A 12014-nucleotide genomic window follows, 5' to 3' on the forward strand; every position below is an offset into this window, starting at 1 on the left:
GGGAGACTTTCTATTTTCTTCTCTCTAACTGCATTAAATGCTTCCTGGAACAGGGTTGTCCAGATTGGATAAACAAGCTTTAAATATTTTTGTATTAAATATGCAAAAATTAAAAACAGGATGGAAATCATAGGCACTTATGCTCTCTGCTCTCTTGGAAACTTTGTTGCCCTTATTATCAGGCAAAACGTGTGTACAGCAACTCCTCTTGGGCCATGGCAAAGAGAAGCCTTTTATTTTTCAAAATCGGCCTGTATCCCCCCTTGGCCGATTTGGAGGCAATCACTAGCAACTCCACAATGAGTTATGGTCCAATTCTTCTCCTTGAGAAGAAGTGGGGGAGGAATGCCGGCTCATCAGAATGTCAAGTGGGAGAGATGGGAATTTCTCACACCAGACAGCACTGGGTGGAAAGGAAAATTAGGAGGAAAAAGAAAGCAACAAACAAAACCAAGAATGGAGAAGGTGAGGGAGCCAAAGCAGTTAGCAAATTAAGGTAGCCTGTATGTGTGTACATGTCCTTTGTGCCTTGAAGGGCATTAGCTTCAGTGGGTGGGTCGGGGGCTAAGCAACCTTGCTGCCATTAACTGCAATTTCTCACTTCTAGGGTTTGTGGCTAATAACATTGCAAAGCCTTCCTTGCTTTTGAACATTTTCCTCTGAGTTAACGACATTTTAAGAAACACAGGACATACATTTTCTCCCATTAAATCGGGACAAGTCTGGTAAGATTATAGGATGAGACATACTTTGAGATATGTCCCTATTTTTTCCCTATTAAATGAGCTCCCAAATCACATTCTTTTATTAACTCTACTTTTACCAGCAATATATTTGAATGCCTAAGTGTCTTTAATATTAATTTGGACTATGAGCTTTAAAGTGAAATGTTAAAGTCCAATATTTTTTCCAATCCATTTTATATCTATAGTATACGTATATGCCTCCAAATGAGTCCTCAAAGGATGCATTACGCAATTGAACAAATACAATAATGATGATATGGTATCTTCCATTTTCCCAGAAATGTAAATAATTTGTGAATCATGATAATTGCTGAGATTTAGATACCAAGTTGACATTCAGGGAAAGAGCTAAATAATGCCTGTTTTCCATTGGAGGAATGATTACTTAAATGGCAAAATGTCTACTTATGAATATGAACTTTTGAAATACATAAATATTTGGCATCCCATTGAACTCAAGAGAAACCGCCTTTGCATCTTGTCTATTCCTTATGACAATGACGTACCATCCTTTGAATAATCATCTTAATAATATCACGTGTGGCCCAAGTACTACACTGGGGCCATTGGAAACACGGCCTCATTCCATCACACAATAGATTCTCTTCTTGTCCCACTTGATAAGCATCAAAACTGAGGCTCCGAAGGAGTAAATGCAAAGCTGGGTGTGGAACCAGCACTCTCAGGCTACAAGGCAGGTACTTAGTTGTTGACCTAATTTCTTTCCCCCTTATCCAGGTGCATATTTTAATTCTTTCACTAAGAAACCCTGAAGTCACTGCTGATGAACAATACAAGGTAGAGAGTCATTTCTCTCACTCCTGAAGTCATCAGGGAAGGTCGGAAGAGGATGAGGAAGAAGAAGGACCTCTGCAGCACTATGCTCCACAATCAGCCCTGATGCCGCAGCTGTGACCCAAACCCTTCCCCGCAAAATGCAGAGCTTTCCCAGTGCACGAAGAAGCCTGAACTGGCCTAAGTGCACCTAGTAGGTGCTCACATTAATTTTCTGCAGATCCAAACAGTTAAGCACATTTAAATGACTGATACCACAAAGGCAGCTGTTTATCATCGGCAGCAACAGACTGATGTGCCTGACTTAAAATACCAAGTTGAGAGTAGAAAGAAAAGCAAGACCCGTGAGGGGCCTCGAAATGCAGGGGGCAGAGTAACATTAATGAGAAAAACCAGTGCACTCAGACTCAGGCCAGACACCCGAACACGGACATATTTGAGATTCAGGCGCAGATTGCCATACATGGAAGTGAAGAATGAGACAGCCGACGTGACACAGGCAATGAAAACCTGAAGAGAACACAGCAGTTTTCCTAAACAAGTCCTGGGAACACGCAAATGCCCAGTGGGTAAGTCTCCTCTCTAGATGAGAATGTCACAGAGGAGGCAACCAAAAGGCCCCTGTTTTACAATGGGGACTAATTACAGCAGGTCCTGGAGGCCAGAAGGACAGGCCCTCACCAGGAGTTCGAGGAAATGCTGCCAGGCATTGCATGTGCTCTTTCTACTAGACCTAAGGCAGCAGCATTCCAGAAGCAATCTGTACTGTTCAGTCTTTCCCTGCTTACAGAGACCAAGTCTTGCTACTCTAGCTCATTTCTAAGTTGAAGCATGGACTCCATGAGAAAAGGGGTAATATCCAAGTTAAAATTCACAGAATGTCCCCCCTTGCTTCCCTGTCCTTTGGGAATGGATTCCCGTCCTTTGGGAATGAGTATTTTTATGGGGTAAGTACTGCAGACATCACGAAGCTTTAGTGTTCACACAAACATAGTGGAACGCTACATAGCGTACTTGTGGGTTTATAAGGTTGGATAACGCAGGTTATTTTTGAAACCAGTCATATATTAGGAACAAAAATAGAAGAGAACTGTGAGAAACAAAACTTTTATTCTGTAAGCTCAGAAGAAAATTACTATTCTTTGCTTTAATTGATTTGTTTTAAATGCATTTAGGAGTCATATAAAGCTTTTATCTTTAAACAATGGCAGGTAGGCTGCTGGCCATTGTGCAGAATTTGTCCTGGAATGTGGGCCCCCACACTGGGCTCTAGTGCCAGCAGCTGAGTAAAAATAAGTAAATATGTAAAAATAAAATGTATTCCTTATAACTTCAAAGCAATGCAAAATAGGGGCCCAGAAGTCAGGAAATACTTGCAGCAAATTTAAAAACCAGGACATTGAATGCCTAATAAACAAACAATGTGAACCTCATTAGTAATCAAGGATGAAAATGATATATCATTCTTTGCTGCCAAAATAGCAAAGTATTTAAGTGTGATAATGCTAGCAAGGGTGCGGGGAATGAGGACTCTTACACGCTGTGGGTGGGAGAAGAAATTGCTATAACCTTTTCAAACAGTGATTTGGTGATAGGTTTGAAAAGTCTTGGGAAAGAAATACTCATCTCCACAGTAATTCTACTTCTAACAATCCACCTAAGGAAGTAAATCAAGGTAGGACATTTCATATCCAAAGATGTTCATTGCTCACTGAAAATATCTAAATATTCAACAACAAGAAACTGTAAATAATATGATATTTTGTGGGGTTGTAAGATAAAATACAGGATGATAGGTTCCATCTGAATCTCAGATAAACAAGGAAAAATAAATATGTCATAAATACTGCAATAGAAATATTGCCTGAGACATACATATACTAGGAAAAAATATTTGTTATTTGCCATGTTGTACTAGGTGTCCTATATTTTTATTAGCTAAGTCAAGCACCCATACTGTCGTGTGCAGCCATTAATCATTAAACATTAACCATGAAAACATGAAACATTTTAATAACACGAGAAAACATTTGAAGAACAAAAAGGGAGATAATTTTATACATATATACATATACATATGTATACACACACACACACACACACACATTTTAGTAATATAAAGAACATATAGCACAGAAAAAAGAAACAAACAAAAAATGACTAGAGGTAAAAAAAACACCAAATAGTCATCACGGGAAGGAAAATGAGCCCACATTACTCTTATAAAAAAATATGTTAATATTTTAAAAGGTGATCCTGAAGGAAAAAGATCTCACCTAGAGGGACCAACTCTCCTTGCTCTGTTCCTGCATTTTCCAGTTTCTCATCCTCAGAAATCTCTCTCACAGGGCTCCCCCTGTTGGCGTGGATGCAGCTACTGCCTTGCACTGTTCCTTAAACCCAGACTGAGCTCATCCCTCCTCCCATCAGCCCTCCTGGAAGTACCTCAGTGCCCCGTTTTAACCCTGTTTGGGCCCCCAGTGCATAAGAAGGTTGACAGGCAGAATAAGGACAGGCAGCATGGAGGACAGGCAGCATGGAGGACAGGCAGATTGGAGGGCAGGCAGATTGGATGGCAGGCAGGGTGGAGGACAGGCAGGATGGAGAACAGGTAGGAGGAGGGAGGACAGGCAGGATGGAGGACAGGAAGGGTAGAGGACAGGCAGGATGGAAGACAGGCAGGAGGGAGGACAGGGAGATTGGAGGACAGGCAGGATGGAGGACAGGTAGGAGGAAGGACAGGTAGGAGGAAGGACAGGTAGGAGGAAGGACAGGTAGGAGGAAGGACAGGTAAGGATGGAGGACAGGCAGGATGGAAGACAAGTAGGAGGAAGACAGGCAGGATGGAGGACGGGTAGGAGGGAGAACAGGTAGGAGGGAGAACAGGCAGGATGGAGGACAGACAGGAGGGAGGACAGGCAGATTGGAGGACAGGCAAGATGGAGGACAGGTAGGAGGGAGGAAAGGTAGGATGGAGGACAGGTAGGAGGAGGGAGGACAGGCAGGATGGAGGACAGGTAAGAGGAAGCACAGGTAGCAGGATGGAGGACAGGCAGGATGGAGGACAGGCAAATTAGAGGACAGGCAGGATGGAGGATAAGCAGGATGGAGGATTGGTAGAGCTGAGCATAGGTAGAATAGAAGATAAGTAGAACTGAGGATAGGTAGAAGGAAAGGCGGACAGGTAGAACTGAGCATGGGTAGAATAGAATGAGGTAGAACTGAGGAGGTACCAGGTGCTCAGAAAGCCAGGTTACATGTGAGGTAAAAAACAAGAGCACCGATGGCTTTGAAATGTGACCTTATCCCCTATAAGCCCACGACCAGTCTGTCCAGCCAAGAGGTCTCCCCCTCACTCCAGGGCAGAAGACCACATGCTAATTCTCTAACAAGGGAGTTGCCTGCAAGGCAGAGGAGAGTTTGGCGTGAGCCACCTGCTGAAAACACTTAAGGAAAACAAACTAAATTGTAAACTCTCCATTCACTTCTCTGTTCAATTTCCAGCAAATCAGCAAGGAGGTTTAAACTGACCCCACCCTGCCAGCCTCCATCCCAAACCAAACCTGGGCAGCAGACTAGAAGAACACTCTTTGGGAAAACCGACCAGCCAGAGAACACATCTACTAAAACTAATGACTCAGGTTCTGACAGGGTCAGGCTCAACTGACCCAGGCTCCCCAAGTAGGACGGCCCACCAGCCTCCATGCTCTGTGCATACTCAGAGACAGGGCATCTCATCAGAACACAGGGCCTCAAGCAAAAAGCTCAGCCAGTATTGATATAGGAGAAACAAACAAAAACAGAAGCCAGAGAAAAGAAAGAAAATTCAGGGAACACGTGATAATTAATGAAGTATAATTATTACCCTCAGGTAGACATGAGATTATATTCATGAAACAATAACATCATGTTATAAAAAGAAAAAGGAACAAAGACCAAGAAAGAATTCTGGAATATTTAAAATATGTTAGTATAAATAAACAGAAGCATTGACAGATAAAGTTAGTGAAATCCTCCAGAAAGTAGAACCAAATCACACACAACTGCACACATACAAACACACACACACACACACACACAGAGGGGCAGGGAGGGAGGTGAAGAAGTCAGAGAATAGGAAAATTGGAAAATCCATACAAGGTAGTCAATATCTAATGAATAGGAATTTCAGAAAGAAAGAACACAGAAAAGGGAGACAAAAAGCTATTTTTATAAAATGGTAGAAGATCCATGAAAAAATCTACTAGATCTAATAAATAAGTTCACCAGATTGCAGTATATAGATTCAAAATACAAAATTCAACTGCCTTTCTACAACCTAAAAATGAGCAATGCAAAAACAAAATTCAGAAAATAATCCCATTTACTAAATTATCAAAAAGAAAAAAATAGGAATATTTAAGAAAAGAAGTATAGGACTTACACAGTGAATATTATTGATATTGAAAATATTGTTAAAGAAATTAAAGAGAACTTAAGTAAATGGAAAGACACCCATGATCATCTATTAGTAATCTTAGTATTGTTAAGATGGCAACATTCCCCAAAATAGACCTACAAATTCAATGCAATCCCCACCACAATTCTAGCTGATTTCCTTTGAATAAACCAACAAGCCAGTCACAAAAGACCACACACTGCATGATTGCATTTTGGCTGTGGTAACAGTTAAGCAACTTTGTGAATGTACTAAAAACCATTACATTGTACACCTTAAATAGATGAATTCAATGTTATATGGATTCTACCTCAAGAAAAGTGTTTAAAAATAAAAAAATAGAGAATTAATTGATATAAGACAATTTCTATAAAAGGGCCCACGGACAGCCAGCACAACTAAGACTCACCGTTGTGAGATTATTTAGAGTATCAGGGATAGAATGATGATTTTAAAGCATTTGAAAAGAAAATAACTGAAGATAAAATAGCTGCCATTGTGGACTATGAATTGAGAATGGAGAAGTTGGTATAAGGGACAGGTGATTTTTAAGAGAAGTCAAACTATTTGCCCTTATAAACCAGGTAATATAATATTCAAATTTAAAATAATAATAATATACTTGGCAAAATCCTTGTAAATCCTGTAATCCTTGTAAAGTTTTTCCTTCACTTTATGTTTGCTGAAATAAAAATAAGACTGCTTTTCCTCTTTGCTTTGATTTCCTCACTTATGTGTTTTCATATCATATGGCATTTCTTTAAAGCTATCTCAAAATCCTTTTAGGATTGGATAGAGGGAGAGGGGAATAAAAGGAAGACATGATAATGAAAAATAAAGAAAGAAGAATGTTGGAAAATGAAGACAGAGAAGATAGTGTGCTATGCTACATACATTTAAAGTCATGAGTCATCACTGTGCCTTCCAAAGTTATATGTGTTTTGATAATTAAATATATGATTAAACATAAGATATAATAAAAATGTTGAATAGGGTACTGTTGTTAAAACTAAGGTTCACAGAAAAATGGGCATTTCCTCACATCATTTGTATTTGCAACACCTTTCTCACATATGCAGCCCATAGTAAAATTAAAAACTGCATTTTTCCAAAAATAACAGATGCTGGCAAGGATGTGGAGAGAAAGGAACACTTGTACACTGTTTGTGGGACTGAAAACTAGTACGTCTATTGAAAGTATTATGGACATACCTCAAAGAATTAAAAGTAGACCTATCATTTGATCCTGTAATCCTACTACTAGGTATTTACCCAAAGGAAAAAAAGACATTTTATAAAAAGACACTTGAACTCAAATGTTTATAGCAGCACAATTCACAATCACAAAGATGTGAAATCAACCCAAATGCCTATCAATACATGAGTGGATTAATAAAATGTGGTGTATGTACACCATGGAGCACTACTTAGCCATAAAAAAAATGGACATCTTCTGTAACAACCTGGATGGAACTGTAGGCCATTCTTCTTAGTAGAGTATTTCAAGAATGAAAAAACAAATGCCACATGTACTCAATACTAAATTGAAACTAACCGATCAACACTTATGTGCACACATTAAAGTAAAATTCAAGGGAAATCAAGTAGGTGGAAGGGGCAAAGAGGGGATGGGTAAATTCACACCTAACAGGTACAATGCACACTAACGTGGTGAAGGGAACACTCACAACTTTGACTCAAACTAGGAGGCATCAGTCTTCCTGACTTCAAGCTGTACTATAAAGCAATAATAGTTAAATCAGCCTGGTATTGGCACAAGAACAGAAGCATGGATATCTGGAATAGATCTGAGATACCAGAGATCAAACCATCAGTATACAGTTATCTAATCTTTGATTAAGCTGACAAAAATATACAATAAGGAAAAGAATCTCTCTTCAATAAATGGTGCTGGGAAAACTGTTAGCTACATGCAGACGAGCGAATCAGGATCCCTACCTCTCACCTCTCACAAAAATTCACTCAAGACGGATAACAGACTTAAACTTAAGGCATGAAACCTTAAGAATCTTAGAAGAATATGTTGGGAAAACCCTATCAGACATTGGTCTAGGCAAAGAATTTTTGAGGAAGACCCCAAGGCAATCACTGCAGCATCAAAAATAAACAAATGGGATCTGATCAAATTAAAATATTCTGCACAGCCAAGGAAACCATCAGTAGAGCAAATAGACAACCCACAGAGTAGGTGAAAATATTTGCTCTCTACACCTTTGATAAAGGTCTAATAACAAGAATATATCTATAACTTAAAAGAATTAACAAGAAAAAATCAAACAATCTCATCAAGAAATGGGTGACAGAAATGAAAAGAAACTTCTCCAAAGAAGACAGAATAATGGCCTGCAAACATAAAAAAATTCTCAACATCTCTAATCATCAGAGAAATGCAAATCAAAACCACAATGAGATACCACCTAACCCCAGTAAGAATGGCCTAAGTCAAGAAATCCCAAAACAACAAATGCTGGTGAGGATGCGGAGAGATAGGAACACTCTTACACTGCTGGTGGGACTGCAAATTAGTGCAACCTTTGTGGAAAAGAATTTGGAGATACCTCAAACAGCTAGAAATAGAAATACCATTTGATCCAGCAATAGCATTGTTGGGCATCTCCCCAAAAGAGCATAAGACATTCTATTATAAAGACATCTGCACCCGAATGTTTATGGCAGCACAATTCACTATTGCATGGTCATGGAAACAACCCAAGTGCCCGTCAATTCATGAATGGATAATTAAAATGTGGTATATGCTCACAATGGAATATTACTAAATCCAAAGAAATGACAGTGAGCTAGCACCGTTTATGCTATCCTGGATTAAGTTTAAGCCCGTTATCCAAAGTAAGGCAACACAAGACATGGAAAATGGGCACCACATCTACTCGCCATCAAATTGGTACTGACTGATTAAAACTATGGTTTTCAAATGGTGGCAATGTTCACCTGGGATTCGGGGGGTGGGAGGAAAACCCAATCTTAGGGATGTGGCGAGTATCTTGGAGGGGAAGGGCATAACTCTAACTCTTCTTAGGGAGAGGCAAAGATATACAATGTAACCAAAATGTCAAACAAACCAACAAACAAAAAAGAAAAAAACCTTTTTATCAGGTGGTGGATAAGAGGGAGGGGGGCAGAGGAGAGGGGTGTATTCTTATATAACGTGTGTGGTGCGTACCACCTGGGAATTGGACACACTTGAATCTCCGACACATCGGAGGGAGGGGGGCAGGGGCAATATTTGTAACCCTAACAATATTTGTACCCCCATAACATGATGAAATAAAAAGAAGAAAAAAAAAAAGCAAATTATGAAACCAAAACATACATACCCTCATAAAATTCTGACCTTAAAAATAAAAAACCCTGCATTTCATTCCTTTTTTCACCTAAAGATAAATTCAGTCCCATGATTCCTTTATTTAATATATGGTTAACTTTTACTCATTTAGTTTCTAAAATAGTGTGATTTCCTTATTTTATAAGGAATCACAGAGTGAGGAATGTTTATTTTTTAAAAAATACACAAAATAGAAAATTGTACGGTTGATAACCTACGTTAATGTCATCTATTAGCTATTTTAAACTACTACCAACAAAATTAAACCTGTATCTTACACTTAAATTGGATACTTAGTTGAATTCATAGAGGACCAGTAACTCATATCATTCCAGACACTATAAGGAAAGAAATATAATTTAAAAAACAAAATCAATTTCAATTCTACAGCAATAGCAATTGTAGGAAGATGTTTATTGGACAAATATTACAAAAGAAATCTTAAGTTGCCCATAACAATTATTTGCTACTTATTCAATGTAATAATTTAAACATATTCACATTTGTTATGAAGAATAAAAATAAATTACAATCAAATTTTACATATAAAATTATACTTTATGATATGAGGAATATATACTTTGTATGCAACTCCTTCATATAATTCACTTGATACTAAAACAAGACAGACAACAAAGCAGAAATATTTATATTTTATTTTTATAAATTCAATAAATCAGATTATATTAGAGCCCCAGAGAATTTAAATTTTCCAAGTGTTGTGGCATGATACAAAGCATCTGTAAACACACTATAATCAAAACAAGAGTCTCAATAAACTTTTACTATTAAAGAGAAGATCAATATGTCCATACATTTTTTTAATTGACCTCTGTCCATTAAGAAAATGACTACTATCATAGTTATAAAATTAAAGTTGAAACTCTTCCCTAGGTAAAATGGAATTCCTCCATATGAACCATAAAAAGATAATGTCCTGAATTTTATCCATACTGGTTGGATAATGTAATAAGGAAGAATTTATGTCATATACCAAGTGTTAAAAACTTATATTAATAAATCATAAGGAGGATAAAATATATTTTAAAACATGAGATTATTATATGATAGAAACAGATATATGTCATATTTATTTATTATAAAATACTTTTTTGTGTATAAAATATATGTATATTGTGTTTGGTTATATGCTCGAACACTGCACATCATAAGAGATCACCTAATAATTTGTCTGCTTACAACTACATAAGCTACCAAAGTGAGTATTGCAATAAATGCCTTAATGTTTATTTTCCAAACTGCCTACTATGGTGGAGTGTGACTCAATGGGTACTCTTGTGGGTGCCCAAGAGAAATTCTGCAAGAGCTGTGTCCCTACCTACCAGGGACGTAAAGGAAAGCACAGAGCAGGAAGCACATCCCAGGAGGCTCCATGTCCATCCCTTGTCACCTGTCCATTCCATAGCCCTGAGAAATATGAGGTTTCCCAAATTGGAATGTGCCATAAGAAACGGAGGGAATACTGATAAAATGATAAGATTCCAAACAGTGCAGACTATTAACAACGGCAACATTCCGCAAACATTCCAAGAGTGTGCAGTGTGTTGAAAGCATTGAGTTCCTGGGGCTTGGTCAGCAGGTGGTAAAAATAGCCCCTGCCCAGGATGACCACAAGGGGCGTGGGGCCTGACTTTCTTCCAGAATAGCAGGGCCATGACAAAGGGACACAGGAGGAGGCTTGAGGAGGCTCCCCCTGGCCACCTGTGGGACACTTGGGTCAATCTGAGTATCAAAAGGAACAAGGAGAGCAAAGGATAGGACATTGAAAGAGAAAAACATCCACTTGTCTACACAGAAATACACAAGGGTGGGTGTGGGTGGGGTTTAGGGGAAAAGTGAGGCTGTTCCCTACAAAGGACCGCAAACTAACAAATGCAGAAGGAAAGAGATAACTCAGCTTCTAAAGGAATGGATGATCCAGGCAAAGATCCTCAGTGGGCAATGAAACCATTAGGTGAAGGGTCATTGGGGACAAGACATTCAATCAGACTGAAAGCATCGACCGCCAGATACTGCCTAATTCCAGCCTGGAACCCCTGGTGAGCAAGAGTGCTAAGCACACATTATGACTTGAGTAATATTTTTTGCTAAAAATGTTCACTCATGAGGAAATAAATTCATGGATCCAGAATATGGAACACTTGATAAGACAACTGGCTGGGACTCTTAAAAAAAGTCAATGAGAACATTTCATAGGGAGTAGATATTACATTATATTAGGTGATCATTGTTAATTTTTTAACAGGTATTTTTTGCAGGTATCATAATAGTATTGTGACTATGTAGCAGAATTATTCTTAGGAGATATATGAAACAATTAGGGATGATGTGGCATGGTGTCTGTGACCAACTTTTGACCTGGCAAGAAAAAAGAAAAGAAAGTTTACAAAAAAATTCAAACACATGTGAAGGGAGAGCAGGGATAATGCAGCTATGGTGAAATGTTAACATGTAGTGAATCTTGTTTGTGGGCATGCATGTTTTACTATAACATTGATTCAACATTTCTGCACATATGAAAAATTTCAAAATACAAAGCAGAATGAAAACAACTTCTACCCACAGTCTAGTGAGAAGACATGTATGAGAATAATTAATTAAGACTCAATGTTGCAAATATTATAAAAGGGAGTTATTACAGACTGCAAGG

General features: G+C 38.4%; 1 protein-coding gene across 2 annotated transcripts in view; it reads right to left on the bottom strand.

Moving 5' to 3' along the window:
* Positions 1-12014, bottom strand: part of DOCK1 (dedicator of cytokinesis 1) — a 491171-nt gene that overhangs the window by 187904 nt on the left and 291253 nt on the right. The gene's annotated exons all lie outside the window — the stretch shown is intronic.

This window comes from Microcebus murinus, chromosome 14 (genome assembly GCF_040939455.1).
Source record: "Microcebus murinus isolate Inina chromosome 14, M.murinus_Inina_mat1.0, whole genome shotgun sequence".
Lineage (NCBI taxonomy): Eukaryota > Metazoa > Chordata > Mammalia > Primates > Cheirogaleidae > Microcebus > Microcebus murinus.